We start from the raw sequence: 26,102 nt of genomic DNA, 5'->3' as shown, positions 1-26,102 counted from the left end.
TGCGGGTCGCAGTTCTCCCCAGTTCCTCCCATTCAGGATTCCCCGACCACTGTAGCTGCCAGGCACTGAACTTCTCCATCGATGTGACTTAGTCTGATACCGTGTCTGTGGAGGCCATCCAACCCCCCCACACCTTATCGAACTTGGTCAATGCCCCTCTACTCAAGTATGTGGCTTTGTAAAATGGGATGGCTTTGTTGACTAATACCTTCCAGGCTGTCACCGTCGGGGCAGAGGAACTTTTCCAAGAAAGAATGATTCGTTTCTTAGCATAGAAGAGCACAAGAATGAGAAGCGTCCTTATAGCCCTAGTCGTCGCTAGGGGTTCGACCAAAAGTAGCAAGCACACCTCTACCGTCATGGGGATTGAAATAGTAGTGACCGACCGGATGCAATCTACCACTGTCTGCCAGTACGCCTGAATCTGGGGGCACTCCCAAAAAATATGCATAAAATCGGCAGTAGGCGCGGAGCACCGCCAGCAGGCCGATCCCTGACCCCTGAACATTCTAGCCAGCCTGGCAGGAGTCAGGTACGCCCTATGTAAGAACTTGTAATGTATAAGTCTGTCTCTTGTAGGGACTAAGGCCTGGAAAGCCGCCCCCCAGACATCGTCCCAGTCGTCCCTGTCCAATCCCGTGGTCACCGAGTCCCAAGCACGCCTACAAGGCGACAGCAACCCGGTGGTCTCGGGGAAAAGGTCTTTATAGAGGCTGGAAACCTCCTTGGGAAGTGGTTCACTACGAGCCAGGGACTCCAGGTCCCCAGACTCCAGAACCAACGGATTTCCTCCGAACTGTGCCTGAAACGCATGGCGCAATTGTAGGTATCTAAAAAAATGGGTATTGGGTAGGTAATGTCGCGTTTTCAAGTCATCAAACGTCCTTAAGGTACCATTTACTACCACATGGCTCAAGGTCTTAATCCCGTAGGCCGTCCATACCACCGGGTCCGGGTAGTCCAGAAAGTGGACCAAGTTGGGGTTTCTCCATAGGGGCGTGTGGGGGGAGAAGGTAGCACGATCAGTAGGTCTTAATGCTTGCGCCACGACCCATGCTCTGATCACTGACCTCATGGAAGGCGTTAAGGGGTACGGGGCCCTCGGGCCCCTGTAGACTAGCCGGGAAAGTGCCTCATAGGAGCCCACGCAAGCAGCTTCCAGCGACACCGCGGCATCGTCCGGAGCAGAGGTCAGCCAACGGTGTGCTACCGTCAACTGGCCGGCCAGGAAATATTTAGAAAAATTGGGCACCGCCAGACCTCCCTCCCCCCATGGCTGTTGGAGAATGGTCAACTTAAGGCGGGGTGAACTACCCTGCCACAGGAAAGAGGATATCATGCCATCTATGGCCTTGAAAACCGTCTTTGGTATCCACACTGGGGCGTTCCTAAGCGTATAGAGCAGGAGAGGAAGGATCTTCATTTTAAGAAGATTGACCCTACCTATGAGGGACAGGGGGAGATTTTTCCAGGAGTTCAATTTTTTGGAGACGACATTTAGCAATGGGGACACGTTAAGTTCAATAAAGTTTGTTACGGAGTTAGTAATCTGTAATCCCAAGTACCTGATTTGGGTCACCCACTGCAGGGGGTTTGAGGGGTCGGCCCCTCCAAGGGACACATGGGAGCGGAGTGGGAGGATTTTGGATTTGGTCCAGTTGACTTTGAGGCCGGATACCTCAGTAAATTTGCCCATCAGTGACAGTGCGGCATGTAGAGAGGGGCCAGTATCCCCCAGAAATAAAACCAGGTCGTCCGCATAAAGAGTTACCGACTCAGTCAAAGTGCCCACCTTGATACCCTGGATTAGGGGCGAAGATCTCAACGCAATCGCCAAGGGTTCCATCACCAGGGCAAACAGGCCCGGTGACAGGGGACAACCCTGCCTGGTGCCCCTGGATACTGGAAAGGCGCCCGACACCTCGCCATTCAGACGAATTGCCGCCACTGGTCTATCATACAGCAATGATATCCATTTGAGAAATACAGGCCCAAAGCCCATACGCTCCAGCACCCGCGTCATGTAGCCCCAATCAATGGAGTCGAACGCCTTTTCCAGATCGAAGAACACCAGGGCCCCCCCGTGAGATATTTCTCCGTCAATTTGCGTGTGCGTGTATACCCTGCGAATGTTGATGTCAGTAGCCTTTTTGGGCATGAACCCCGTCTGGTCAGGAGATATCAAATGGTCTAAACAGGACATCAACCGATTGGCCACCATCTTGGTCAATATCTTGAGGTCCATGTTCAGCAGCGCAATAGGCCTGTAGGATGAACAGTAAAGGGGGTCCTTCTCAGGCTTAGGGAGCAGGACCACATGAGCCTCATACCAAGAGGGGGGCATACTCCCTATCTCCAAACACTCCCCATAAAGGTTCAGTAGTCTGTGGGACACCACCTCTGAGTAGGTCTTATACCACTCTGCCGGAATGCCGTCAGGGCCCGGCGCCTTGCCATTCGGGAAGGAGGCAATAGCCACGGCCAGCTCCTTGGAGGAGAAAGGAACCTCCAAAAGCTTGACCGCCTCTCCAGGCAGCACCGGGATCTGAATGGAATCCAGCAGGTCCGTCAGAACCTGGTTGTCATATTGTGGGATAGCCGCATATAGGTCTGAGTAATAGGACACAAACGCTTGTAGGATACCTTCCCTGTCCCGCACCAGAGTGCTCCCAGTCGTGTAAATACATGGAACGGACACATGTGATCTGACATCTGCTGCCAAGTAGGCAAGCAGTTTCCCATTCTTGTCTCCTCTTTCAAATAGATCCTCTGCCCTATGCCTAAACGTGCATTGTGTAAGTGATTGTAGGTGGACCAAGAAAGTTGTTCTGGCCATCTGCAACTCCACAAGTGTGGAGGCAGAGGGCGCCTCAGCATGGGCTTTCGCACACCGAATCTCATGCGCCTGGAGCGCTTCCGACTCAGAGTTCTTTTCAGTCCTGGCAGCCTTAATAGCAGCAATATATACTCCCCGGGTGGACGCCTTGAACGCATCCCACACCATGTGTCCACCCGCAGAGCCTTCATTTGTCTCCCAGTACTCCGTTACATGACCAGAGACCAGTGACTCAACTGATGGTTCATCTACCCATCCCGGGTGCAGCCTCCAGAGTCTCCGACCGCCCCCACCGGGACGACTCAGTGTCACCTGCAAGGGAGTGTGATCCGAGAGTCCCCCGGCCAGGTAATCAACCTCCGTCACCTGCGGCAGGAGGGCCGGATTTGCGAAGGCAAGGTCTATACGGGAGGAGGAGGAACTGACGTGGGAAAGATAGGAGTAACCTCTCTCACCAGGATGTTTCCACCGCCATAACTCCTCCACAGCCGCAACATCCGCCCAGTGCCTGAGGTCGAGGTTTCGCGCCCGATTGGGGTTAGAAGTATCCAGCCCGTAGTCCAGTACATTGTTAAAATCCCCAGCCACCAGCAACTTTAATGGGCCAAAGGTGGCAATCTTCTCTAAAACCAGATATAATACCTCTTTGTTGAAGGGGGGAGGGATGTACACATTAGCTATGGCCAGCAGCTGGGAGTCAACAGTGAGAACCACAATAGCATATCGCCCGTGGGGGTCTGTCACAACATGTTCTATATTACATTGCAGTTTCTTGTGCAGCAGGATGACCACACCCCTTGCATACGAGGAATAAGTGGAGTGTACCGCTCTCTGTATCCAGTTCCTATTCAGGGAAAGAGTTTTACTACCCATCAGGTGGGTCTCTTGCAGGAGAACAATATGTGGGTTTAGAGATTTAAGGTACTGTAGAACTAGAGATCTTTTGTATTTAGAGTTTAGACCGCGGACATTCCACGACACTAGCTTAATATCATTCATCAGGTGGGGGGAGGTAACATGTTAATGCAAGGTGAATCAAGCATACGAGGAGAGAGGAAGCTGGACACAGAGAGCCATTGAATAGTATATGACAGCAGTTCAACAGGGTGTGACACTTAGAGCATTGCACATTGTACAGTGTAGCACCTATGGAGCGAGGCCCAAGGGCCAACAGGGGGTGGAGGCACAGAGTCAAAGCCTCATATAGAAAGACAGGGGAAAGGCAAAAAATGCCTGGGAAAAAAAGGAAAAAAATTAACAACCAAAAGTTAAAACAAAAAAACGTCATTAAAATCCCAACGCCCTGTTTGCTCCAGGCGAACCAAACTAAAAAACGGTATTACCGCCGGAGAAACTTTATACCCAAAAACTTAGAGATCAGGTGTGAAACGTCTCAACAGTTCATCCACTCCAAGAGAGAAAGTAAAGGAAAAACAAAAGTTCCCAGGGGTTCCAGGGAAACACAGAGAAATTTCAAACCGTGCTTAACAGTACCTGTTGCTCCTGTCAGGAACGGAGGCTTGACCACGCAGAATAGTCCATCCATCATTGGTCTACAAAGTTCAGCAGCCAAGAGAAACCGGAGTGCAGTAAGGAGGTACTGCGGCAAGGAACCACTGCTCCCAGCAAGGGCAATCGTGATGAGGTAAGTAACTTTTCCTCCCTAGGCCGACTGCGCCGTCACCCAGCCTCCACAGGCCTCTAGGCCATCGAATCCAGCCAATCCACCGCCTCTGCCGGAGAGTCAAAAAATTTTGCAGAGCCCCTATGGATCACCTTTAGGCGGCTAGGGTAGAGCATGCTATACACTAGGCCTTTTTCCCGCAGGCGACGACGAACATCCGTAAAGGAGCGCCTTCTCTTCTGCAGCTCCTGGGAGAAGTCAGGATACAAATGGATCGCCGCATTTTCATGCTTCAGCTCCGGGTGTTTTCGGGCCTCTGCCAGGATCATGTCCCGGTCCCTGAAATTCAGGAGGCGGACCAGGAACGCACGCGGCCATGCACCCACAGGCCTCTTGCCGGTGGGGACCCTGTGAGCGCGCTCCACTACGTAGACAGGGGACAGATTCCGCAGGCCCAGGAGTTCTTTAAGGAATGTCTCCGCAAATTCCACCGGGTTGGCTCCCTCTGCGCCCTCTGGGAGCCCAACCACCCTGACGTTGTTGCGGCGGAGGCGATTTTCGGCGTCTTCTGAACGGGCCATTAGGACCCTGACCTGCTGTTGCAGCTCCCCAACCGAGTGAGCGGTGGAGGCCACCGTGTCCTCCACCACGGATATGCGGTGTTCTGCCTCTGACATGCGGCCTCTAAATTTGTCCATGTCCTGCCTTATCAGCCCACACTCTATGGCCAGGGTGTCAATCTTACCCTCCACGGAGGACTTGCTGTCCGCAATGGCCGCCAGGATCGCGGCGGTGGACCGACCTCCCAACATCCCCGGCGGGTCCTTCTCTTCCATCTGCGGTCCCTCCAGGTCCAGCGACTCGAGGTCCGCCATCCAGGAGTCTGTTTGCGCTGCCACCGAGGCCGGGAAGGATGGTGAAGGCGGCAAGATGGCCGCCGCGCGCGTGTTTGGCGGTGGGCGCCGGGCAGAAGAACTCACCGCCTTCTTGGCCGAGCCGCGCTTTCCAGTCATCGGGAGGACCGGGGCTGTCCCCCGGACAGGAGGAAGAAGCTTGCTGAGCAGGATGGCACCCTAAGGTAAGGATGGAGACGGATTCAGATCACGGATGGCAGGAGCACAGGCAATGCACGTCCGTCTCGCTCTACATCCCGGCCACGCCCCCCGCCTTACCCATCTTTAGTGAACTAAGGGCCTCTATGAATTCTTCAACTGTTATCGGACCATCTATTTTCTCTGCATCTTCTGCCGATATCCTGGGCATCCCTGAAGCTTTTAAGTACTCCTTAATCCTCCCTTCTCTATTAGGGATTTGAGGCCCTGCGGATTGCCTGTCTAGTTGGTATAAGTTCGAATAATAGTTCTTAAATGCTTCTGCAATCAGCTGTGTGGACTTCACCAGCACGTCCCCTTGTATTTTGATTTTTTCAATCTGATTCCGAGCTCTCGTTTCTCTGAGTGCGTTCGCCAGAAGCCTGCTAGGTTTGTTTCCGTACTCATAGTAAGTTCTTCTGCATCGGCTTAATTTCGCTTTTGCTTTATCTGTTAACATAAGGTTCAGTTTGTCCCGCAGACCCGTCAATTTCTCCTCAATCCGATGCGTCTGAGATTTCTTATGCATTGTTTCCAAGAGTCGGATCTCTCCCAGCAGGGTATCCAGTTTGGCACTCAGAGAGCGTTTTCTCTGTGTTCCCAACGATATAAGCACTCCTCTCAAATAACACTTATGTGCCTCCCAGATACACAGTGGCGCCATTTCATCTGAGTCATTGATAGAAAAAAAGGTATCTAACTCCTGCATTATCCTATTCTCGTATTCTGGGTATTTTAAGAGTGTTTCATTCAGCCTCCAGCTCCATTCACGAGGGCCTCTCTCTCCCCATTCTATACTACAATTAGTGGGTGCATGGTCCGAGATTGTGAATGACCCTATTGATGCTTCTCGCAGCCGAAGAAGTATATTCTGATCTACAAAAACATAATCAATTCTTGTATATGTCTTATGTTTAGCAGAGAAAAAGCTATAATCTTTGTCATGCACATGCAGAGTCCTCCAGCTATCTATTAGCTGCAAGCCCTGTAACAGGCTCCTTGCTTTACGTAATTTCGTACTGGATAGATGGGAGACTCCTTTTGATACATCTAATGTCGGATCTAGTGCTATGTTCAAATCTCCACCCATTATTAGGATCCCTTCCTTATTTTGTTGCACTATTTCTAGGTATCTTTCCAGGGCAGATGTAGGATCATCATTGGGTAGATATAGATTTACCAATGTGATCTTTTTCTCCTTTAACAGACCCTTAACTATGAGCATCCGTCCTGTGTCATCCATTATTACATTTGATTCTTTCCAGGGCATTTGCTTTGCTAGCATAATTGCTACCCCATTTGCTTTAGATGTCTGTGAGGCACCATGATATACCGTTGGAAACCTAGGATTACCCAGTTTTGGAATCTTATCCTTTCTAAAATGAGTCTCTTGTAAGAAAATTATCTGTGATTTAATTCTACCTAGTTCCGCCATCAGTTTTGAACGTTTTTCTGGACTGTTTAGTCCCTTTACATTATAGGAAGTAAAGTTTACCGAATCCATTTTATCTCACTTTCCACCCGCTCTAGGTCAATTCTCCTATGGTGGCCAGGGGCATGCGAGAGGGTGCCCCAAGATCCCAGGGGGGAGCTACGGGTCGAGAAGAGGGGGCGAGGGAGAGGAGAAGAAGGAGGAAAAAAAAATAAAATAAAATAAATCCCTCCCCTGTCCCTCGGGACCTGGTCGTTCGCCCGAGATCCCAAGTAATTTCCTTCCCTTTCCCTCCCCTCCCCCTTGTCAGCAGGCCCCTAACAATCTGTAGGGCGCCCTGCTGTTACTATTAGGGCCAGTGAGAGGAGGTAAAAAAAATAAAATAAACGCCTCTGGCTTACCTCCTCTTGGAGGAGAGGCGTTATAGGTGGAGAGAGTGTATAGGCAATGAAGAGTGAAAAAGGCAGCCACGGTGCCCCTCAGCGTTTAGCCGCACACACCTCTACTTACCCCTACTAACCTTATATCCCCCTTAGGGCTATCTCAGCCCTTCATTTTATCCATTCCTTCTGAGCTTCTTTTCTTTTTTTTTTTTCCTTTTAAAGCCTTACAGATGGGGGATAGGGTCAATGCGGGCAGACATATATACGAAAAAAAAAAATTCCAGATGAAAAAAAAGAAAAAAGAAGTGGGAGGCTCATATCTGACTCCTGAGCCTATCTCCTCACTATTATCCCCTTCTATCTCCTTATCTATTTGCCAATATCTAAAGTGAAACACAGTAATATATAATATATACATATTATGCAGTTATACAAAGACAGTCTGTCTCTATCCATTCTTCATTTCTTATTCAACCTCTAGCTTTTTTTAGACATTAGGAGTAAAAGTTTCCCCTATGTATTCATCATCCATAGTCCAATTAACAGCGTAACAGAAACACAAAAAAAAAAAAAAATTCCCCCTTCTTTCTTTCTTTTTTCCCCACCCCTTATCCGAGGTCCCTTTAACCCCTTATCCCTCCCTACCCCAATCCCTCTGTCTTCCCTCCTTATCGGTGTATCCATGTGGTTAATGTGATCCATGTGATAAATAGGCGTGTGTCACATACCCACACTCCAGAAAAAAAAAAAAACGCATAATGGTAGCCCACTATCTACCTAGTGGAGGCAGTTATGGGCTCTCTTCCCAACCCCCCCCTTTAGTGTTCTATCTTCAGTGCCAAAAAAAATTTTTTTTTTTTTACTTGTGTATATATTTAAAAAAAAAAAAGAAAAAGAAAAAAGGTGTTCACCCCTTCCTATGTAGATATTATATTTATATTCACGTGTGCATTAAATGTGCATTAAATGTGTGAGACTTTTCATCTAGGATCCCTATTCCCCCCTCTTTCCGCCCTCCCCCGGCCCCCCCCCCCCTTACCTCACACATATACCCCACCCCCACCCCCCCCCCCTAAAAAAAAATAATAATCCTACACAGTAGGCACACAGCAAAAAAAAAAAAAAAAACCCTTATCCCCTGGACCTCGAGTATAAACTTGTTATTTGTATAGACTCCTATACCAGCTCGCGGAGAAACCAACGTCATACAAAATCAAAAAAAAAAAAAACATGAAGGGTAGAACGAGACAAAGTAGAACACGGAGGTAGCTCTGATCCAAAAAAAAAAAAGACGCTATCTCCAGCATATCTCCCTTTCTATTCCTCCTTTTCAGCTCCTTTCAGCTCCTTTTCTCCCTTTAGCCACCTTCCTTCCCACCTCTTCTGTACCCATGTAGCTATATTTATATAACCGGCCTTCTCCTTTGCCTCCTTCTCCCCTTCCCCCGGCCTTCTCCCCCCCCCACCCCCCCACCCCCCTTCCAAAAAAAAAAAAGAATCCATCTCAGAGAAAAACAGCAGTCCTAAAAAAAAAACAGAGAAATAAATAAAAAAAAAAAAAAGTTCGTAGATTTCTCTAAGGAAAAAAAAAAAAATAGGAAAAAGTTTCCCCTCCAAAATAAAGGGGAAAAAATATTCATTATCCCTTAGGGGTTACTTCCTCTTTATAGGTGGTCTCTTCCTCCTCCTTAGCTTCCTTATCCTCCTGTCCTCTGCCAGAGTTCACTGTATTCAGAATCTGTCCAATGCTATAGGCATCTCCAACCAATTAGGGACATTAATGGGCTCTGCCCCCAAAAAACTGAAGAGTTCTGTTAACTGAGCGGGGACCCTTAAATTAAAACTCTGTCCCTCCTTCTTAACAATGATTGACAAAGGGTATCCCCATCGATATGTAGCCTCCTTGCTGCGTATATACTCCAATAAGGGTCTTAGCATCCGGCGTCTCCATTTCGTTTGCCTGCAGAGATCAGGATAGATCTGTATATCGCCGTCCTCCCATTTTTTTACTCCTTCTTTCCATGCCGCTCTCATTATATCTTCCTTAATCCTATAAAAATGTACCCTGCAAACGACATCTCTAGGGCTGGGTTGGGCAGGATGTCGGATGGTGGGGACTTTATGTACCCGGTCTAATTCAATCGGGGTATCTATGGGGTTTTTCAAAATTTGATTTAATATAACCGAGACCGTTTCTCTCAAGGCCAACCCCTCCAGATTCTCTGCTATCCCCTTTATTCGGATATTGTTCCTTCTGCTCCTGTCCTCAGCCTCCTCTGTATGTAGTTGTATCATAGCTAGGTGTTGACGTTGCCTTTTTAATTCTTCCTCCAAATGTGCCACTCTGCACTCCGTAGTGCTGCATTGTTCTTCCAAATTTTTAATTTTGTGCTCCCCCTCGCTACCCCAGAATGCACCTCCTCAATTTCATCTCTTAATGCCCCCGTTATGCTTTTTGCCAATATCTGTATGTCCTCTTTTGTGGGGAGCGCCTGTATAAGTATACTGAGCTGCCTAATGTCCAGCGCACCATCTTGCTCCAGAGTCTGTGTGTCCCTTGTGTTAGATAAGCATACCTTAATCTCCCCCTCTTTTATTGTCGGTGCTTCACTGGGGGGGTCCAGCTGTCCTGTGCCTCTCCCTTTGGACATACCTGTGAGCATCGCCGATGTTACTGCGGGGGCTTGCAATGGGATTTTGGGTAGCGAGTCCCGCCTCGCGGTCATACTGGGAGCAGCGTCTGCGGCGTCCGCGGCGTCTGTGATCTCTGCTACGGCGTCGGCGGTGTCCACAGCGTCTGCCTGCTGAAGCGGTTCCTCTCTCACCCTGAGATATCGGGTGATATACGAGGGGCTTGGAGCGTATGGTACTCCTGAACTCCTGCCTTTGCTCCTTCCTCGGCGCGACATGGGCCACTTAGTATGGGGTAAGTAATCTGTTTTTTTTTTCTTTTGCCGTCCTTCTGCTGGGTGTGCGCAGCTCTCTCGCCAGGAGCACCTCTCTAGCTTCCTCACTCCGTCATGCCCAGGTCACTCCCCCCGGAAACGGAAGCCATGTCTGCCTTAACTCTCTTGAAGATAGCTTGGAAGAAAGACTAGAAAAAAGGCTTCAAGGACTCCACCACAAAAAAATAAAAATAAAAGAAAGCCTACTGCACCTGAAATTCCCGTCGGTCTCCCATCCAGGTACTAACCAGGCCCGACCCTGCTTAGCCTCTGAGATCAGATGCGATCGGGCGCTTTCAGGGTGATGTGGCCGTAGGCGATAACCATAGCTGGTCTAAACTCTCTTGAAGATAGCTTGGAAGAAAGACTAGAAAAAAGCTACAAGAACTCCACTACAAAAAATAAAAAAATAAAATAAAGCCTACAGCACCTGGTATTCCCACGCGGTCTCCCATCCAGGTACTAACCAGGCCCGACCCTGCTTAGCCTCCGAGATCAGACGAGATCGGGCGCTTTCAAGGTGATGTGGCCGTAGGCGATAACCATGGCTGTCCTTAACTCTCTTGAAGATAGCATGGAAGAAAGACGGGGGGAAAAAAGAGATTCAAGACTCCACCAAAACAAAAAAGCCTACAGCACCTGGTATTCCCAGGCGGTCTCCCATCCAGGTACTAACCAGGCCCGACCCTGCTTAGCCTCCGAGATCAGACGAGATCGGGCGCTTTCAAGGTGATGTGGCCGTAGGCGATAACCATGGCTGTCCTTAACTCTCTTGAAGATAGCATGGAAGAAAGACTGGGGGAAAAAAGAGATTCAAGACTCCACCAAAACAAAAAAGCCTACAGCACCTGGTATTCCCAGGCGGTCTCCCATCCAGGTACTAACCAGGCCCGACCCTGCTTAGCCTCCGAGATCAGACGAGATCGGGCGCTTTCAAGGTGATGTGGCCGTAGGCGATAACCATGGCTGTCCTTAACTCTCTTGAAGATAGCATGGAAGAAAGACTGGGGGAAAAAAGAGATTCAAGACTCCACCAAAACAAAAAAGCCTACAGCACCTGGTATTCCCAGGCGGTCTCCCATCCAGGTACTAACCAGGCCCGACCCTGCTTAGCCTCCGAGATCAGACGAGATCGGGCGCTTTCAAGGTGATGTGGCCGTAGGCGATAACCATGGCTGTCCTTAACTCTCTTGAAGATAGCATGGAAGAAAGACTGGGGGAAAAAAGAGATTCAAGACTCCACCAAAACAAAAAAGCCTACAGCACCTGGTATTCCCAGGCGGTCTCCCATCCAGGTACTAACCAGGCCCGACCCTGCTTAGCCTCCGAGATCAGACGAGATCGGGCGCTTTCAAGGTGATGTGGCCGTAGGCGATAACCATGGCTGTCCTTAACTCTCTTGAAGATAGCATGGAAGAAAGACTGGGGGAAAAAAGAGATTCAAGACTCCACCAAAACAAAAAAGCCTACAGCACCTGGTATTCCCAGGCGGTCTCCCATCCAGGTACTAACCAGGCCCGACCCTGCTTAGCCTCCGAGATCAGACGAGATCGGGCGCTTTCAAGGTGATGTGGCCGTAGGCGATAACCATGGCTGTCCTTAACTCTCTTGAAGATAGCATGGAAGAAAGACTGGGGGAAAAAAGAGATTCAAGACTCCACCAAAACAAAAAAGCCTACAGCACCTGGTATTCCCAGGCGGTCTCCCATCCAGGTACTAACCAGGCCCGACCCTGCTTAGCCTCCGAGATCAGACGAGATCGGGCGCTTTCAAGGTGATGTGGCCGTAGGCGATAACCATGGCTGTCCTTAACTCTCTTGAAGATAGCATGGAAGAAAGACTGGGGGAAAAAAGAGATTCAAGACTCCACCAAAACAAAAAAGCCTACAGCACCTGGTATTCCCAGGCGGTCTCCCATCCAGGTACTAACCAGGCCCGACCCTGCTTAGCCTCCGAGATCAGACGAGATCGGGCGCTTTCAAGGTGATGTGGCCGTAGGCGATAACCATGGCTGTCCTTAACTCTCTTGAAGATAGCATGGAAGAAAGACTGGGGGAAAAAAGAGATTCAAGACTCCACCAAAACAAAAAAGCCTACAGCACCTGGTATTCCCAGGCGGTCTCCCATCCAGGTACTAACCAGGCCCGACCCTGCTTAGCCTCCGAGATCAGACGAGATCGGGCGCTTTCAAGGTGATGTGGCCGTAGGCGATAACCATGGCTGTCCTTAACTCTCTTGAAGATAGCATGGAAGAAAGACTGGGGGAAAAAAGAGATTCAAGACTCCACCAAAACAAAAAAGCCTACAGCACCTGGTATTCCCAGGCGGTCTCCCATCCAGGTACTAACCAGGCCCGACCCTGCTTAGCCTCCGAGATCAGACGAGATCGGGCGCTTTCAAGGTGATGTGGCCGTAGGCGATAACCATGGCTGTCCTTAACTCTCTTGAAGATAGCATGGAAGAAAGACTGGGGGAAAAAAGAGATTCAAGACTCCACCAAAACAAAAAAGCCTACAGCACCTGGTATTCCCAGGCGGTCTCCCATCCAGGTACTAACCAGGCCCGACCCTGCTTAGCCTCCGAGATCAGACGAGATCGGGCGCTTTCAAGGTGATGTGGCCGTAGGCGATAACCATGGCTGTCCTTAACTCTCTTGAAGATAGCATGGAAGAAAGACTGGGGGAAAAAAGAGATTCAAGACTCCACCAAAACAAAAAAGCCTACAGCACCTGGTATTCCCAGGCGGTCTCCCATCCAGGTACTAACCAGGCCCGACCCTGCTTAGCCTCCGAGATCAGACGAGATCGGGCGCTTTCAAGGTGATGTGGCCGTAGGCGATAACCATGGCTGTCCTTAACTCTCTTGAAGATAGCATGGAAGAAAGACTGGGGGAAAAAAGAGATTCAAGACTCCACCAAAACAAAAAAGCCTACAGCACCTGGTATTCCCAGGCGGTCTCCCATCCAGGTACTAACCAGGCCCGACCCTGCTTAGCCTCCGAGATCAGACGAGATCGGGCGCTTTCAAGGTGATGTGGCCGTAGGCGATAACCATGGCTGTCCTTAACTCTCTTGAAGATAGCATGGAAGAAAGACTGGGGGAAAAAAGAGATTCAAGACTCCACCAAAACAAAAAAGCCTACAGCACCTGGTATTCCCAGGCGGTCTCCCATCCAGGTACTAACCAGGCCCGACCCTGCTTAGCCTCCGAGATCAGACGAGATCGGGCGCTTTCAAGGTGATGTGGCCGTAGGCGATAACCATGGCTGTCCTTAACTCTCTTGAAGATAGCATGGAAGAAAGACTGGGGGAAAAAAGAGATTCAAGACTCCACCAAAACAAAAAAGCCTACAGCACCTGGTATTCCCAGGCGGTCTCCCATCCAGGTACTAACCAGGCCCGACCCTGCTTAGCCTCCGAGATCAGACGAGATCGGGCGCTTTCAAGGTGATGTGGCCGTAGGCGATAACCATGGCTGTCCTTAACTCTCTTGAAGATAGCATGGAAGAAAGACTGGGGGAAAAAAGAGATTCAAGACTCCACCAAAACAAAAAAGCCTACAGCACCTGGTATTCCCAGGCGGTCTCCCATCCAGGTACTAACCAGGCCCGACCCTGCTTAGCCTCCGAGATCAGACGAGATCGGGCGCTTTCAAGGTGATGTGGCCGTAGGCGATAACCATGGCTGTCCTTAACTCTCTTGAAGATAGCATGGAAGAAAGACTGGGGGAAAAAAGAGATTCAAGACTCCACCAAAACAAAAAAGCCTACAGCACCTGGTATTCCCAGGCGGTCTCCCATCCAGGTACTAACCAGGCCCGACCCTGCTTAGCCTCCGAGATCAGACGAGATCGGGCGCTTTCAAGGTGATGTGGCCGTAGGCGATAACCATGGCTGTCCTTAACTCTCTTGAAGATAGCATGGAAGAAAGACTGGGGGAAAAAAGAGATTCAAGACTCCACCAAAACAAAAAAGCCTACAGCACCTGGTATTCCCAGGCGGTCTCCCATCCAGGTACTAACCAGGCCCGACCCTGCTTAGCCTCCGAGATCAGACGAGATCGGGCGCTTTCAAGGTGATGTGGCCGTAGGCGATAACCATGGCTGTCCTTAACTCTCTTGAAGATAGCATGGAAGAAAGACTGGGGGAAAAAAGAGATTCAAGACTCCACCAAAACAAAAAAGCCTACAGCACCTGGTATTCCCAGGCGGTCTCCCATCCAGGTACTAACCAGGCCCGACCCTGCTTAGCCTCCGAGATCAGACGAGATCGGGCGCTTTCAAGGTGATGTGGCCGTAGGCGATAACCATGGCTGTCCTTAACTCTCTTGAAGATAGCATGGAAGAAAGACTGGGGGAAAAAAGAGATTCAAGACTCCACCAAAACAAAAAAGCCTACAGCACCTGGTATTCCCAGGCGGTCTCCCATCCAGGTACTAACCAGGCCCGACCCTGCTTAGCCTCCGAGATCAGACGAGATCGGGCGCTTTCAAGGTGATGTGGCCGTAGGCGATAACCATGGCTGTCCTTAACTCTCTTGAAGATAGCATGGAAGAAAGACTGGGGGAAAAAAGAGATTCAAGACTCCACCAAAACAAAAAAGCCTACAGCACCTGGTATTCCCAGGCGGTCTCCCATCCAGGTACTAACCAGGCCCGACCCTGCTTAGCCTCCGAGATCAGACGAGATCGGGCGCTTTCAAGGTGATGTGGCCGTAGGCGATAACCATGGCTGTCCTTAACTCTCTTGAAGATAGCATGGAAGAAAGACTGGGGGAAAAAAGAGATTCAAGACTCCACCAAAACAAAAAAGCCTACAGCACCTGGTATTCCCAGGCGGTCTCCCATCCAGGTACTAACCAGGCCCGACCCTGCTTAGCCTCCGAGATCAGACGAGATCGGGCGCTTTCAAGGTGATGTGGCCGTAGGCGATAACCATGGCTGTCCTTAACTCTCTTGAAGATAGCATGGAAGAAAGACTGGGGGAAAAAAGAGATTCAAGACTCCACCAAAACAAAAAAGCCTACAGCACCTGGTATTCCCAGGCGGTCTCCCATCCAGGTACTAACCAGGCCCGACCCTGCTTAGCCTCCGAGATCAGACGAGATCGGGCGCTTTCAAGGTGATGTGGCCGTAGGCGATAACCATGGCTGTCCTTAACTCTCTTGAAGATAGCATGGAAGAAAGACTGGGGGAAAAAAGAGATTCAAGACTCCACCAAAACAAAAAAGCCTACAGCACCTGGTATTCCCAGGCGGTCTCCCATCCAGGTACTAACCAGGCCCGACCCTGCTTAGCCTCCGAGATCAGACGAGATCGGGCGCTTTCAAGGTGATGTGGCCGTAGGCGATAACCATGGCTGTCCTTAACTCTCTTGAAGATAGCATGGAAGAAAGACTGGGGGAAAAAAGAGATTCAAGACTCCACCAAAACAAAAAAGCCTACAGCACCTGGTATTCCCAGGCGGTCTCCCATCCAGGTACTAACCAGGCCCGACCCTGCTTAGCCTCCGAGATCAGACGAGATCGGGCGCTTTCAAGGTGATGTGGCCGTAGGCGATAACCATGGCTGTCCTTAACTCTCTTGAAGATAGCATGGAAGAAAGACTGGGGGAAAAAAGAGATTCAAGACTCCACCAAAACAAAAAAGCCTACAGCACCTGGTATTCCCAGGCGGTCTCCCATCCAGGTACTAACCAGGCCCGACCCTGCTTAGCCTCCGAGATCAGACGAGATCGGGCGCTTTCAAGGTGATGTGGCCGTAGGCGATAACCATAGCCGGCCTTAACTCTCTTGAAGATAGCTTGGAAGAAAGACTAGAAATAAGGCTTCAAGGACTCCACCACAAAAAAATAAAGATAAAAGAAAGCCTACAGCACCTGGTATTCCCAGGCGGTCTCTCATCCAGGCCCAACCCTGCTTAGCCTCTGAGATCAGACGAGATCGGGCGCTTTCAGGGTGATGTGGCCGTAGGCGATAACCATAGCTGGCCTTAACTCTCTTGAAGATAGCTTGGAAGAAAGACTAGAAAAAAGCTTCAAGAACTCCACTACAAAAAATAAAAAAATAAAAGATAGCCTACAGCACCTGGTATTCCCACACGGTCTCCCATCCAGGTACTAACCAGGCCCGCCCCTGCTTAGCCTTCCGAGATCAGATGCTTTCAGGGTGATGTGGCCATAGGCGATAACCATAGCTGGCCTTAACTCTCTTGAAGATAGCTTGGAAAAAGACTAGAAAAAAGGCTTCAAGAACTCCACCACAAAAAAAAAAAAGCCTACAGCACCTGGTATTCCCAGGCGGTCTCCCATCCAGGTACTAACCAGGCCCGACCCTGCTTAGCCTCCGAGATCAGACGAGATCGGGCGCTTTCAAGGTGATGTGGCCGTAGGCGATAACCATGGCTGTCCTTAACTCTCTTGAAGATAGCATGGAAGAAAGACTGGGGGAAAAAAGAGATTCAAGACTCCACCAAAACAAAAAAGCCTACAGCACCTGGTATTCCCAGGCGGTCTCCCATCCAGGTACTAACCAGGCCCGACCCTGCTTAGCCTCTGAGATCAGACGAGATCGGGCGCTTTCAAGGTGATGTGGCCGTAGGCGATAACCATGGCTGTCCTTAACTCTCTTGAAGATAGCATGGAAGAAAGACTGGGGGAAAAAAGAGATTCAAGACTCCACCAAAACAAAAAAGCCTACAGCACCTGGTATTCCCAGGCGGTCTCCCATCCAGGTACTAACCAGGCCCGACCCTGCTTAGCCTCCGAGATCAGACGAGATCGGGCGCTTTCAAGGTGATGTGGCCGTAGGCGATAACCATGGCTGTCCTTAACTCTCTTGAAGATAGCATGGAAGAAAGACTGGGGGAAAAAAGAGATTCAAGACTCCACCAAAACAAAAAAGCCTACAGCACCTGGTATTCCCAGGCGGTCTCCCATCCAGGTACTAACCAGGCCCGACCCTGCTTAGCCTCCGAGATCAGACGAGATCGGGCGCTTTCAAGGTGATGTGGCCGTAGGCGATAACCATGGCTGTCCTTAACTCTCTTGAAGATAGCATGGAAGAAAGACTGGGGGAAAAAAGAGATTCAAGACTCCACCAAAACAAAAAAGCCTACAGCACCTGGTATTCCCAGGCGGTCTCCCATCCAGGTACTAACCAGGCCCGACCCTGCTTAGCCTCCGAGATCAGACGAGATCGGGCGCTTTCAAGGTGATGTGGCCGTAGGCGATAACCATGGCTGTCCTTAACTCTCTTGAAGATAGCATGGAAGAAAGACTGGGGGAAAAAAGCTTCAAGAACTCCACTACAAAAATAAAAGAAAACATACAGCACCTGGTATTACCTGGCGGTCTCCAATCCAGGTACTAACCAGGCCCGACCCTGCTTAGCCTCCGAGATCAGACGCTTTCAGGGTGATGTGGCCGTAGGTGATAACCATAGCTGGCCTTAACTCTCTTGAAGATAGCTTGGAAGAAAGACTAGAAAAAAGGCTTCAAGGACTCCACCACAAAAAAAAAAAAAAAATAAAAGAAAGCCTACAGCACCAGATATTCCCAGGCGCTCTCCCATCCAGGTAGTAACCAGGCCCGACCCTGCTTAGCCTCCGAGATCAGACGAGATCGGGCACTTTCAGGGTGATGTGGCCATAGGCGATAACGATAGCTGGTCTTAACTCTCTTGAAGATAGCTTGGAAGAAAGACTAGAAAAAAGCTTCAAGAACTCCACTACAAAAAATAAAAAAATAAAATAAAGCCTACAGCACCTGATATTCCCACGCAGTCTCCCATCCAGGTACTAACCAGGCCCGACGCTGCTTAACCTCCGAGAATCAGGCGAGATCGAGCGCTTTCAGGGTAATGTGGCCGTAGGCGACAACCATAGCTGGCCTTAACTCTCTTGAAGATAGCTTGGAAGAAAGACTAGAAAAAAGGCTTCAAGGACTCCACCACAAAAAAATAAAAAACATAAAAGAAAGCCCACAACACCAGATATTCCCAGGCGGTCTCCCATCCAGGTAGTAACCAGGCCCAACCCTGCTTAGCCTCCGAGATCAGACGAGATCGGGCGCTTTCAGGGTGATGTGGCCGTAGTCGATAACCATAGCTGGCCTTAACTCTCTTGAAGATAGCTTGGAAGAAAGACTAGAAAAAAGGCCTCAAGGACTCCACCACAAAAAAATAAAAAATAAAAGAAAGCCTACAGCACCAGATATTCCCAGGCGGTCTCCCATCCCGGTACTAACCAGGCTCGACTCTGCTTAGCCCCCGAGATCAGACGAGATCGGGCGCTTTCAAGGTGATGTGGCCGTAGGCGATAACCATGGCTGTCCTTAACTCTCTTGAAGATAGCATGGAAGAAAGACTGGGGGAAAAAAGAGATTCAAGACTCCACCAAAACAAAAAAGCCTACAGCACCTGGTATTCCCAGGCGGTCTCCCATCCAGGTACTAACCAGGCCCGACCCTGCTTAGCCTCCGAGATCAGACGAGATCGGGCGCTTTCAAGGTGATGTGGCCGTAGGCGATAACCATGGCTGTCCTTAACTCTCTTGAAGATAGCATGGAAGAAAGACTGGGGGAAAAAAGAGATTCAAGACTCCACCAAAACAAAAAAGCCTACAGCACCTGGTATTCCCAGGCGGTCTCCCATCCAGGTACTAACCAGGCCCGACCCTGCTTAGCCTCCGAGATCAGACGAGATCGGGCGCTTTCAAGGTGATGTGGCCGTAGGCGATAACCATGGCTGTCCTTAACTCTCTTGAAGATAGCATGGAAGAAAGACTGGGGGAAAAAAGAGATTCAAGACTCCACCAAAACAAAAAAGCCTACAGCACCTGGTATTCCCAGGCGGTCTCCCATCCAGGTACTAACCAGGCCCGACCCTGCTTAGCCTCCGAGATCAGACGAGATCGGGCGCTTTCAAGGTGATGTGGCCGTAGGCGATAACCATGGCTGTCCTTAACTCTCTTGAAGATAGCATGGAAGAAAGACTGGGGGAAAAAAGAGATTCAAGACTCCACCAAAACAAAAAAGCCTACAGCACCTGGTATTCCCAGGCGGTCTCCCATCCAGGTACTAACCAGGCCCGACCCTGCTTAGCCTCCGAGATCAGACGAGATCGGGCGCTTTCAAGGTGATGTGGCCGTAGGCGATAACCATGGCTGTCCTTAACTCTCTTGAAGATAGCATGGAAGAAAGACTGGGGGAAAAAAGAGATTCAAGACTCCACCAAAACAAAAAAGCCTACAGCACCTGGTATTCCCAGGCGGTCTCCCATCCAGGTACTAACCAGGCCCGACCCTGTTTAGCCTCCGAGATCAGACGAGATCAGGCGCTTTCAGGGTGATGTGGCTGTAGGCGATAACTATAGCTGGCCTTAACTCTCTTGAAGATAGCTTGGAAGAAAGACTAGAAAAAAGCTTCAAGAACTCCACTACAAAAAATAAAAAAATAAAAGAAAGCCTACAGCACCTGGTATTCCCAGGCGGTCTCCCATCCAGGTAGTAACCAGGTCAGACCCTGCTTAGCCTCCGAGATCAGACGAGATCGGGCGCTTTCAGGGTGATGTGGACGTAGGCGATAACCATAGCTGGCCTTAACTCTCTTGAAGATAGCTTTGAAGAAAGACTAGAAAAAAGGCTTCAAGGACTCCACCACAAAAAAATAAAAAATAAAAGAAAGCCTACAGCACCAGATATTCCCAGGCAGTCTCCCATCCAGGTACTAACCAGGCCCGACCCTGCTTAGCCTCCGAGATCAGACGAGATTGGGCGCTTTCAGGGTGATGTGGCCGTAGGCGATAACCATGGCTGTCCTTAACTCTCTTGAAGATAGCATGGAAGAAAGACTGGGGGAAAAAAGAGATTCAAGACTCCACCAAAACAAAAAAGCCTACAGCACCTGGTATTCCCAGGCGGTCTCCCATCCAGGTACTAACCAGGCCCGACCCTGCTTAGCCTCCGAGATCAGACGAGATCGGGCGCTTTCAAGGTGATGTGGCCGTAGGCGATAACCATGGCTGTCCTTAACTCTCTTGAAGATAGCATGGAAGAAAGACTGGGGGAAAAAAGAGATTCAAGACTCCACCAAAACAAAAAAGCCTACAGCACCTGGTATTCCCAGGCGGTCTCCCATCCAGGTACTAACCAGGCCCGACCCTGCTTAGCCTCCGAGATCAGACGAGATCGGGCGCTTTCAAGGTGATGTGGCCGTAGGCGATAACCATGGCTGTCCTTAACTCTCTTGAAGATAGCATGGAAGAAAGACTGGGGGAAAAAAGAGATTCAAGACTCCACCAAAACAAAAAAGCCTACAGCACCTGGTATTCCCAGGCGGTCTCCCATCCAGGTACTAACCAGGCCCGACCCTGCTTAGCCTCCGAGATCAGACGAGATCGGGCGCTTTCAAGGTGATGTGGCCGTAGGCGATAACCATGGCTGTCCTTAACTCTCTTGAAGATAGCATGGAAGAAAGACTGGGGGAAAAAAGAGATTCAAGACTCCACCAAAACAAAAAAGCCTACAGCACCTGGTATTCCCAGGCGGTCTCCCATCCAGGTACTAACCAGGCCCGACCCTGCTTAGCCTCCGAGATCAGACGAGATCGGGCGCTTTCAAGGTGATGTGGCCGTAGGCGATAACCATGGCTGTCCTTAACTCTCTTGAAGATAGCATGGAAGAAAGACTGGGGGAAAAAAGAGATTCAAGACTCCACCAAAACAAAAAAGCCTACAGCACCTGGTATTCCCAGGCGGTCTCCCATCCAGGCCCAACCCTGCTTAGCCTCTGAGATCAGACGAGATCGGGTGCTTTCAGGGTGATGTGGCCGTAGGCGATAACCATAGCTGGCCTAAACTCTCTTGAAGATAGCTTGGAAGAAAGACTAGAAAAAAGCTTCAAGAACGCCACTACAAAAAATAAAAGAAAGCCTACAACACCTGGTATTCCCAGGCGGTCTACCATCCAGGTACTAACTAGGCCCGCCCCTGCTTAGCCTTCCGAGATCAGATGAGATCAGGCGCTTTCAGGGTGATGTGGCTGTAGGCGATAACCATAGCTGGCCTTAACTCTCTTGAAGATAGCTTGGAAGAAAGACTAGAAAAAAGCTTCAAGAACACCACTAGAAAAAATAAAAAAATAAAAGAAAGCCTACAGCACCTGGTATTCCCAGGCGGTCTACCATCCAGTTACTAACCAGGCCCAACCCTGCTTAGCCTCTAAGATCAGATGAGATTGGGAGCTTTCAGGGTGATGTGGCCATAGGCGATAACCATAGCTGGCCTTAACTCTCTTGAAGATAGCTTGGAAGAAAGACTAGAAAAAAGCTTCAAGAACTCCACTACAAAAAATAAAAAAATAAAAGATAGCCTACAGCACCTGGTATTCCCACGCGGTCTCCCATCCAGGTAGTAACCAGGCCCGACCCTGCTTAGCCTCCGAGATCAGACGAGATCGGGCGCTTTCAGGGTGATGTGGGCGTAGGAGATAACCATAGCTGGCCTTAACTCTCTTGAAGATAGCTTGGAAGAAAGACTAGAAAAAAGGCTTCAAGGACTCCACCACAAAAAAATAAAGATAAAATAAAGCCTACAGCACCTGGTATTCCCAGGCGGTCTCCCATCCAGGCCCAACCCTGGTTAGCCTCTGAGATCAGACGAGATCGGGCGCTTTCAGGGTGATGTGGCCGTAGGCGATAACCATAGCTGGCCTTAACTCTCTTAAAGATAGCTTGGAAGAAAGACTAGAAAAAAGCTTCAAGAACTCCACTACAAAAAATAAAAAAATAAAAGAAAGCCTACAGCACCTGGTATTCCCAGGCGGTCTCCCATCCAGGTAGTAACCAGGCCCGACCCTGCTTAGCCTCCGAGATCAGATGAGATTAGGCGCTTTCAGGGTGATGTGGCTGTAGGCGATAACCATAGCTGGCCTTAACTCTCTTGAAGATAGCTTGGAAGAAAGACTAGAAAAAAGGCTTCAAGGACTCCACCACAAAAAATATAAAGATAAAAGAAAGCCTACAGGACCTGGTATTCCCAGGCGGTCTCCCATCCAGGTGCTAACCAGGCCCAACCCTGCTTAGCCTCTGAGATTAGACGAGATCTGGCGCTTTCAGGGTTGATGTGGCCATAGGCGATAACCATAGCTGGCCTTAACTCTCTTGAAGATAGCTTGGAAGAAAGACTAGAAAAAAGCTTCAAGAACTCCACTACAAAAAATAAAAAAATAAAAGAAAGCCTACAGCACCTGGTATTCCCAGGCGGTCTCCCATCCAGGTAGTAACCAGGCCCGACCCTGCTTAGCCTCCGAGATCAGACGAGATCGGGCGCTTTCAGGGTGATGTGGCTGTAGGCGATAACCATAGCTGGCCTTAACTCTCTTAACCTCTTGACCACTGGGCACTTAAACCCCCTTCCTGACCAGACCAATTTTCAGCTTTCGGTGCTCTCACAATTTGAATGACAATTACTCAGTCATACAACATTGTACCCATTTGAAATTTTTGTCCTTTTGTTCACACAAATAGAGCTTTCTTTTGGTGGTATTTGATCACCTCTGGGTTTTTTATTTTTTGCGCTATAAAAGAAAAACGACTGAAAATTCTGTAAAAAAAAAAAAAAAAAAATAGTTTCTGTCATATTAGCAGGTTATTTCTCACACACAGCATATGCATACCACAAATTACACCCCAAAACACATTCTGCTATTCCTCCCGAGTATGGCGATACCACATGTGTGCGACTTTTACACAGCGTGGCCACATACAGAGGCACAACTTGCAGGGAGCGCCATCAGGCGTTCTGGAGCACCCAGACCAATTCTGACATTTCTCTCCTACATGGAAAAATCATCATTTATTTGCTAGAAAATTACATAGAACCCCAAAACATTATATATGCTTCTTTAGCAAAGACCCTAGAGAATACAATGGCGGCCGTTACAACTTTTTATCTTGCATGGTATTTTCGCAGAAATTTTTTGAACGTGTGTTTTTTAAAAAAAAACAGTTTTGTGCTTAAAAAAAAACAAAACAGTAAAGTTAGCCCAATTTTTTTTCATAATGTGAAAGATGAAGTTACGCCGAGTAAATAGATACCCAACATGTCACACTTCAAAATTGCGCACACTCATGGAATGGCGCCAAACTTTGCTACTTAAAAATCCCCATAGGCGACGCTTTAATTACTTTTATTGGTTACATGTTTTTAGTTACAGAGAAGGTCTAGGGTCAAAATGATTGCTCTCGCTCTAACGTTCGCAGAGATACCTCACATGTGTAGCTTGAACACCGTTTTCATATGTGGGCGGGACTTACGTATGCGTTCGCTTCTGCATGCGAGCACACGGGGACAGGGGCGCTTTAAAAAAATAAATAAAAATTATTGTTCATTTTACTTTATTTACTTGATTTTGACACTTTTTTCCCCAAAAATACATTTTTTTATCACTTTTATTCCTATTATAAGGAATGTAAACATCCCTTGTAATAGGAATATAGCATGACAGGTCCTCTTTACAGTGAGATACGGGGTCAATAAGACCCCACATCTCACATCTAGGCTGGGAAGACTGCAGAGTATCGCACAGGGTATTGGGGTATTGCAGAGTATCGCGCAGGGTATTGCAGAGTATTGGGGTATTGCAGATTATTGCAGAGTATTGGGGTATTGCAGAGTATCGCGCAGGGTATTGCAGAGTATTGCGCAGGGTATTGCAGAGTATTGGGGTATTGCAGAGTATTGCGCAGGGTATTGGGGTATTGCAGAGTATCGCGCAGAGTATTGGGGTATTGCAGAGTATTGGGGTATTGCAGAGTATTGGGGTATTGGGGTATTGCAGAGTATTGGGGTATTGCAGAGTATTGGGGTATTGCAGGGTATTGCAGAGTATCGCGCAGAGTATTGGGGTATTGCAGAGTATCACGCAGGGTATTGGGGCATTGCAGAGTATTGCGAAGGGTATTGCAGAGTATTGGGGTATTGCGCAGGGTATTGCAGAGTATTGGGGTATTGCAGAGTATTGCGCAGGGTATTGCAGAATATTGGGGTATTGCAGAGTATTGCGCAGGGTATTGCAGATTATAGGGGTATTGCAGAATATTGCGCAGGGTATTGCAGAATATTGGGGTATTGCGCAGGGTATTGCAGATTATAGGGGTATTGCAGAGTATTGCGCAGGGTATTGCAGATTATAGGGGTATTGCAGAGTATTGCAGATTATTGGGGTATTGCAGAGTATAGGGGTATTGCAGGGTATTGCAGATTATAGGGGCATTGCAGAGTATTGCACAGGGATAGCTGAGCTGGGATGGATGGATGGATGGCTGGATCTGTGACTGCAATAGTCACAGATCCAGCCACAGCACTGCTGCTGACACCCGCCCCCCCCCCCTCCCCTCCTCTCCTCTCACACTGTACCGAACAGTACAGAGAGGAGAGGGAGGAACCGGCGTAATCAAATTACGCCGGTTTGTTTACAAGTGATCGCTCCGTCATTTGACGGAGCGATCACGTGGTAAACGGCCGCGATCAGCGGCAATTTACCGTGATCCGTGATGCGCCGGGTCTTCTAGACCCGGCGAGCACGGACACTTCCGCGAGTGCGCCCCAGGGGACGCGCAAAAGCGGAAGTGCACGAGGACGTCCCAGGGACGTCCTGTCACAGTAACTCGACCGCGCTGTAGCAGTATTTTTGCTATAGCGCGGTCGGCAAGTGGTTAAAGATAGCTTGGAAGAAAGACTAGAAAAAAGGCTTCAAGACTCCACCAAAACAAAAAAGCCTACAGCACCTGGTATTCCCAGGCGGTCTCCCATCCAGGTACTAACCAGGCCCGACCCTGCTTAGCCTCCGAGATCAGACGAGATCGGGCGCTTTCAAGGTGATGTGGCCGTAGGCGATAACCATGGCTGTCCTTAACTCTCTTGAAGATAGCATGGAAGAAAGACTGGGGGAAAAAAGAGATTCAAGACTCCACCAAAACAAAAAAGCCTACAGCACCTGGTATTCCCAGGCGGTCTCCCATCCAGGTACTAACCAGGCCCGACCCTGCTTAGCCTCCGAGATCAGACGAGATCGGGCGCTTTCAAGGTGATGTGGCCGTAGGCGATAACCATGGCTGTCCTTAACTCTCTTGAAGATAGCATGGAAGAAAGACTGGGGGAAAAAAGAGATTCAAGACTCCACCAAAACAAAAAAGCCTACAGCACCTGGTATTCCCAGGCGGTCTCCCATCCAGGTACTAACCAGGCCCGACCCTGCTTAGCCTCCGAGATCAGACGAGATCGGGCGCTTTCAAGGTGATGTGGCCGTAGGCGATAACCATGGCTGTCCTTAACTCTCTTGAAGATAGCATGGAAGAAAGACTGGGGGAAAAAAGAGATTCAAGACTCCACCAAAACAAAAAAGCCTACAGCACCTGGTATTCCCAGGCGGTCTCCCATCCAGGTACTAACCAGGCCCGACCCTGCTTAGCCTCCGAGATCAGACGAGATCGGGCGCTTTCAAGGTGATGTGGCCGTAGGCGATAACCATGGCTGTCCTTAACTCTCTTGAAGATAGCATGGAAGAAAGACTGGGGGAAAAAAGAGATTCAAGACTCCACCAAAACAAAAAAGCCTACAGCACCTGGTATTCCCAGGCGGTCTCCCATCCAGGTACTAACCAGGCCCGACCCTGCTTAGCCTCCGAGATCAGACGAGATCGGGCGCTTTCAAGGTGATGTGGCCGTAGGCGATAACCATGGCTGTCCTTAACTCTCTTGAAGATAGCATGGAAGAAAGACTGGGGGAAAAAAGAGAT

General features: G+C 49.3%; 49 non-coding genes and 10 pseudogenes across 49 annotated transcripts; all 59 read right to left on the bottom strand.

The window, feature by feature from the left end:
• Positions 1 to 10,511: 10,511 nt before the first annotated feature.
• Positions 10,512 to 10,629, bottom strand: LOC120912381 (annotated as a pseudogene).
• Positions 10,630 to 10,729: 100 nt separating this feature from the next.
• LOC120911863 lies at positions 10,730 to 10,848 on the bottom strand. Its single transcript, XR_005742632.1, has one exon. It is a non-coding gene; the product is annotated as a 5S ribosomal RNA (ribosomal RNA).
• A 90-nt stretch (positions 10,849 to 10,938) lies between these two features.
• On the bottom strand, positions 10,939 to 11,057 carry LOC120912803. Its single transcript, XR_005743327.1, has one exon. It is a non-coding gene; the product is annotated as a 5S ribosomal RNA (ribosomal RNA).
• A 90-nt stretch (positions 11,058 to 11,147) lies between these two features.
• Positions 11,148 to 11,266, bottom strand: LOC120912802. The gene has a single exon (XR_005743326.1). It is a non-coding gene; the product is annotated as a 5S ribosomal RNA (ribosomal RNA).
• A 90-nt stretch (positions 11,267 to 11,356) lies between these two features.
• Positions 11,357 to 11,475, bottom strand: LOC120912801. The gene has a single exon (XR_005743325.1). It is a non-coding gene; the product is annotated as a 5S ribosomal RNA (ribosomal RNA).
• Positions 11,476 to 11,565: 90 nt separating this feature from the next.
• LOC120912798 lies at positions 11,566 to 11,684 on the bottom strand. The gene has a single exon (XR_005743323.1). It is a non-coding gene; the product is annotated as a 5S ribosomal RNA (ribosomal RNA).
• Positions 11,685 to 11,774: 90 nt separating this feature from the next.
• Positions 11,775 to 11,893, bottom strand: LOC120912797. The gene has a single exon (XR_005743322.1). It is a non-coding gene; the product is annotated as a 5S ribosomal RNA (ribosomal RNA).
• Positions 11,894 to 11,983: 90 nt separating this feature from the next.
• On the bottom strand, positions 11,984 to 12,102 carry LOC120912796. The gene has a single exon (XR_005743321.1). It is a non-coding gene; the product is annotated as a 5S ribosomal RNA (ribosomal RNA).
• A 90-nt stretch (positions 12,103 to 12,192) lies between these two features.
• Positions 12,193 to 12,311, bottom strand: LOC120912795. The gene has a single exon (XR_005743320.1). It is a non-coding gene; the product is annotated as a 5S ribosomal RNA (ribosomal RNA).
• A 90-nt stretch (positions 12,312 to 12,401) lies between these two features.
• Positions 12,402 to 12,520, bottom strand: LOC120912794. The gene has a single exon (XR_005743319.1). It is a non-coding gene; the product is annotated as a 5S ribosomal RNA (ribosomal RNA).
• A 90-nt stretch (positions 12,521 to 12,610) lies between these two features.
• LOC120912793 lies at positions 12,611 to 12,729 on the bottom strand. The gene has a single exon (XR_005743318.1). It is a non-coding gene; the product is annotated as a 5S ribosomal RNA (ribosomal RNA).
• Positions 12,730 to 12,819: 90 nt separating this feature from the next.
• Positions 12,820 to 12,938, bottom strand: LOC120912792. Its single transcript, XR_005743317.1, has one exon. It is a non-coding gene; the product is annotated as a 5S ribosomal RNA (ribosomal RNA).
• Positions 12,939 to 13,028: 90 nt separating this feature from the next.
• Positions 13,029 to 13,147, bottom strand: LOC120912791. Its single transcript, XR_005743316.1, has one exon. It is a non-coding gene; the product is annotated as a 5S ribosomal RNA (ribosomal RNA).
• Positions 13,148 to 13,237: 90 nt separating this feature from the next.
• Positions 13,238 to 13,356, bottom strand: LOC120912790. The gene has a single exon (XR_005743315.1). It is a non-coding gene; the product is annotated as a 5S ribosomal RNA (ribosomal RNA).
• A 90-nt stretch (positions 13,357 to 13,446) lies between these two features.
• Positions 13,447 to 13,565, bottom strand: LOC120912789. The gene has a single exon (XR_005743314.1). It is a non-coding gene; the product is annotated as a 5S ribosomal RNA (ribosomal RNA).
• Positions 13,566 to 13,655: 90 nt separating this feature from the next.
• LOC120912787 lies at positions 13,656 to 13,774 on the bottom strand. The gene has a single exon (XR_005743312.1). It is a non-coding gene; the product is annotated as a 5S ribosomal RNA (ribosomal RNA).
• A 90-nt stretch (positions 13,775 to 13,864) lies between these two features.
• On the bottom strand, positions 13,865 to 13,983 carry LOC120912786. The gene has a single exon (XR_005743311.1). It is a non-coding gene; the product is annotated as a 5S ribosomal RNA (ribosomal RNA).
• Positions 13,984 to 14,073: 90 nt separating this feature from the next.
• LOC120912785 lies at positions 14,074 to 14,192 on the bottom strand. Its single transcript, XR_005743310.1, has one exon. It is a non-coding gene; the product is annotated as a 5S ribosomal RNA (ribosomal RNA).
• A 90-nt stretch (positions 14,193 to 14,282) lies between these two features.
• LOC120912783 lies at positions 14,283 to 14,401 on the bottom strand. Its single transcript, XR_005743309.1, has one exon. It is a non-coding gene; the product is annotated as a 5S ribosomal RNA (ribosomal RNA).
• A 90-nt stretch (positions 14,402 to 14,491) lies between these two features.
• On the bottom strand, positions 14,492 to 14,610 carry LOC120912782. Its single transcript, XR_005743308.1, has one exon. It is a non-coding gene; the product is annotated as a 5S ribosomal RNA (ribosomal RNA).
• A 90-nt stretch (positions 14,611 to 14,700) lies between these two features.
• Positions 14,701 to 14,819, bottom strand: LOC120912780. Its single transcript, XR_005743306.1, has one exon. It is a non-coding gene; the product is annotated as a 5S ribosomal RNA (ribosomal RNA).
• Positions 14,820 to 14,909: 90 nt separating this feature from the next.
• On the bottom strand, positions 14,910 to 15,028 carry LOC120912779. Its single transcript, XR_005743305.1, has one exon. It is a non-coding gene; the product is annotated as a 5S ribosomal RNA (ribosomal RNA).
• Positions 15,029 to 15,118: 90 nt separating this feature from the next.
• On the bottom strand, positions 15,119 to 15,237 carry LOC120912778. Its single transcript, XR_005743304.1, has one exon. It is a non-coding gene; the product is annotated as a 5S ribosomal RNA (ribosomal RNA).
• A 90-nt stretch (positions 15,238 to 15,327) lies between these two features.
• LOC120912777 lies at positions 15,328 to 15,446 on the bottom strand. Its single transcript, XR_005743303.1, has one exon. It is a non-coding gene; the product is annotated as a 5S ribosomal RNA (ribosomal RNA).
• A 90-nt stretch (positions 15,447 to 15,536) lies between these two features.
• Positions 15,537 to 15,655, bottom strand: LOC120912776. Its single transcript, XR_005743302.1, has one exon. It is a non-coding gene; the product is annotated as a 5S ribosomal RNA (ribosomal RNA).
• A 90-nt stretch (positions 15,656 to 15,745) lies between these two features.
• Positions 15,746 to 15,864, bottom strand: LOC120912774. The gene has a single exon (XR_005743300.1). It is a non-coding gene; the product is annotated as a 5S ribosomal RNA (ribosomal RNA).
• Positions 15,865 to 15,954: 90 nt separating this feature from the next.
• Positions 15,955 to 16,073, bottom strand: LOC120912773. The gene has a single exon (XR_005743299.1). It is a non-coding gene; the product is annotated as a 5S ribosomal RNA (ribosomal RNA).
• A 308-nt stretch (positions 16,074 to 16,381) lies between these two features.
• On the bottom strand, positions 16,382 to 16,491 carry LOC120912426 (annotated as a pseudogene).
• An 89-nt stretch (positions 16,492 to 16,580) lies between these two features.
• LOC120912772 lies at positions 16,581 to 16,699 on the bottom strand. Its single transcript, XR_005743298.1, has one exon. It is a non-coding gene; the product is annotated as a 5S ribosomal RNA (ribosomal RNA).
• Positions 16,700 to 16,789: 90 nt separating this feature from the next.
• LOC120912062 lies at positions 16,790 to 16,908 on the bottom strand. The gene has a single exon (XR_005742824.1). It is a non-coding gene; the product is annotated as a 5S ribosomal RNA (ribosomal RNA).
• Positions 16,909 to 16,998: 90 nt separating this feature from the next.
• LOC120912771 lies at positions 16,999 to 17,117 on the bottom strand. Its single transcript, XR_005743297.1, has one exon. It is a non-coding gene; the product is annotated as a 5S ribosomal RNA (ribosomal RNA).
• Positions 17,118 to 17,207: 90 nt separating this feature from the next.
• Positions 17,208 to 17,326, bottom strand: LOC120912770. Its single transcript, XR_005743296.1, has one exon. It is a non-coding gene; the product is annotated as a 5S ribosomal RNA (ribosomal RNA).
• Positions 17,327 to 17,416: 90 nt separating this feature from the next.
• On the bottom strand, positions 17,417 to 17,535 carry LOC120912769. Its single transcript, XR_005743295.1, has one exon. It is a non-coding gene; the product is annotated as a 5S ribosomal RNA (ribosomal RNA).
• A 306-nt stretch (positions 17,536 to 17,841) lies between these two features.
• Positions 17,842 to 17,960, bottom strand: LOC120912337 (annotated as a pseudogene).
• A 100-nt stretch (positions 17,961 to 18,060) lies between these two features.
• On the bottom strand, positions 18,061 to 18,180 carry LOC120912402 (annotated as a pseudogene).
• Positions 18,181 to 18,283: 103 nt separating this feature from the next.
• LOC120912290 lies at positions 18,284 to 18,402 on the bottom strand (annotated as a pseudogene).
• Positions 18,403 to 18,503: 101 nt separating this feature from the next.
• LOC120912176 lies at positions 18,504 to 18,622 on the bottom strand. Its single transcript, XR_005742933.1, has one exon. It is a non-coding gene; the product is annotated as a 5S ribosomal RNA (ribosomal RNA).
• Positions 18,623 to 18,712: 90 nt separating this feature from the next.
• On the bottom strand, positions 18,713 to 18,831 carry LOC120912768. Its single transcript, XR_005743294.1, has one exon. It is a non-coding gene; the product is annotated as a 5S ribosomal RNA (ribosomal RNA).
• A 90-nt stretch (positions 18,832 to 18,921) lies between these two features.
• LOC120912767 lies at positions 18,922 to 19,040 on the bottom strand. The gene has a single exon (XR_005743293.1). It is a non-coding gene; the product is annotated as a 5S ribosomal RNA (ribosomal RNA).
• Positions 19,041 to 19,130: 90 nt separating this feature from the next.
• On the bottom strand, positions 19,131 to 19,249 carry LOC120912766. Its single transcript, XR_005743292.1, has one exon. It is a non-coding gene; the product is annotated as a 5S ribosomal RNA (ribosomal RNA).
• A 90-nt stretch (positions 19,250 to 19,339) lies between these two features.
• LOC120912765 lies at positions 19,340 to 19,458 on the bottom strand. Its single transcript, XR_005743291.1, has one exon. It is a non-coding gene; the product is annotated as a 5S ribosomal RNA (ribosomal RNA).
• Positions 19,459 to 19,548: 90 nt separating this feature from the next.
• On the bottom strand, positions 19,549 to 19,667 carry LOC120911984. The gene has a single exon (XR_005742750.1). It is a non-coding gene; the product is annotated as a 5S ribosomal RNA (ribosomal RNA).
• A 100-nt stretch (positions 19,668 to 19,767) lies between these two features.
• LOC120912342 lies at positions 19,768 to 19,886 on the bottom strand (annotated as a pseudogene).
• Positions 19,887 to 19,987: 101 nt separating this feature from the next.
• On the bottom strand, positions 19,988 to 20,106 carry LOC120912255. Its single transcript, XR_005743010.1, has one exon. It is a non-coding gene; the product is annotated as a 5S ribosomal RNA (ribosomal RNA).
• A 90-nt stretch (positions 20,107 to 20,196) lies between these two features.
• Positions 20,197 to 20,315, bottom strand: LOC120912762. Its single transcript, XR_005743289.1, has one exon. It is a non-coding gene; the product is annotated as a 5S ribosomal RNA (ribosomal RNA).
• Positions 20,316 to 20,405: 90 nt separating this feature from the next.
• Positions 20,406 to 20,524, bottom strand: LOC120912761. The gene has a single exon (XR_005743288.1). It is a non-coding gene; the product is annotated as a 5S ribosomal RNA (ribosomal RNA).
• Positions 20,525 to 20,614: 90 nt separating this feature from the next.
• Positions 20,615 to 20,733, bottom strand: LOC120912760. Its single transcript, XR_005743287.1, has one exon. It is a non-coding gene; the product is annotated as a 5S ribosomal RNA (ribosomal RNA).
• A 90-nt stretch (positions 20,734 to 20,823) lies between these two features.
• Positions 20,824 to 20,942, bottom strand: LOC120912759. The gene has a single exon (XR_005743286.1). It is a non-coding gene; the product is annotated as a 5S ribosomal RNA (ribosomal RNA).
• A 290-nt stretch (positions 20,943 to 21,232) lies between these two features.
• Positions 21,233 to 21,352, bottom strand: LOC120912347 (annotated as a pseudogene).
• A 100-nt stretch (positions 21,353 to 21,452) lies between these two features.
• On the bottom strand, positions 21,453 to 21,571 carry LOC120912318 (annotated as a pseudogene).
• Positions 21,572 to 21,671: 100 nt separating this feature from the next.
• On the bottom strand, positions 21,672 to 21,790 carry LOC120912299 (annotated as a pseudogene).
• A 308-nt stretch (positions 21,791 to 22,098) lies between these two features.
• Positions 22,099 to 22,217, bottom strand: LOC120912272. The gene has a single exon (XR_005743027.1). It is a non-coding gene; the product is annotated as a 5S ribosomal RNA (ribosomal RNA).
• A 101-nt stretch (positions 22,218 to 22,318) lies between these two features.
• LOC120912414 lies at positions 22,319 to 22,438 on the bottom strand (annotated as a pseudogene).
• A 100-nt stretch (positions 22,439 to 22,538) lies between these two features.
• Positions 22,539 to 22,657, bottom strand: LOC120911991. The gene has a single exon (XR_005742757.1). It is a non-coding gene; the product is annotated as a 5S ribosomal RNA (ribosomal RNA).
• A 2,423-nt stretch (positions 22,658 to 25,080) lies between these two features.
• LOC120912758 lies at positions 25,081 to 25,199 on the bottom strand. The gene has a single exon (XR_005743285.1). It is a non-coding gene; the product is annotated as a 5S ribosomal RNA (ribosomal RNA).
• A 90-nt stretch (positions 25,200 to 25,289) lies between these two features.
• LOC120912757 lies at positions 25,290 to 25,408 on the bottom strand. Its single transcript, XR_005743284.1, has one exon. It is a non-coding gene; the product is annotated as a 5S ribosomal RNA (ribosomal RNA).
• Positions 25,409 to 25,498: 90 nt separating this feature from the next.
• Positions 25,499 to 25,617, bottom strand: LOC120912756. Its single transcript, XR_005743283.1, has one exon. It is a non-coding gene; the product is annotated as a 5S ribosomal RNA (ribosomal RNA).
• A 90-nt stretch (positions 25,618 to 25,707) lies between these two features.
• LOC120912755 lies at positions 25,708 to 25,826 on the bottom strand. The gene has a single exon (XR_005743282.1). It is a non-coding gene; the product is annotated as a 5S ribosomal RNA (ribosomal RNA).
• Positions 25,827 to 25,916: 90 nt separating this feature from the next.
• Positions 25,917 to 26,035, bottom strand: LOC120912754. Its single transcript, XR_005743281.1, has one exon. It is a non-coding gene; the product is annotated as a 5S ribosomal RNA (ribosomal RNA).
• Positions 26,036 to 26,102: the final 67 nt, after the last annotated feature.

Source organism: Rana temporaria, chromosome 8 (genome assembly GCF_905171775.1).
Source record: "Rana temporaria chromosome 8, aRanTem1.1, whole genome shotgun sequence".
Lineage (NCBI taxonomy): Eukaryota > Metazoa > Chordata > Amphibia > Anura > Ranidae > Rana > Rana temporaria.
This window is presented reverse-complemented; position numbering and strand designations above follow the sequence as displayed.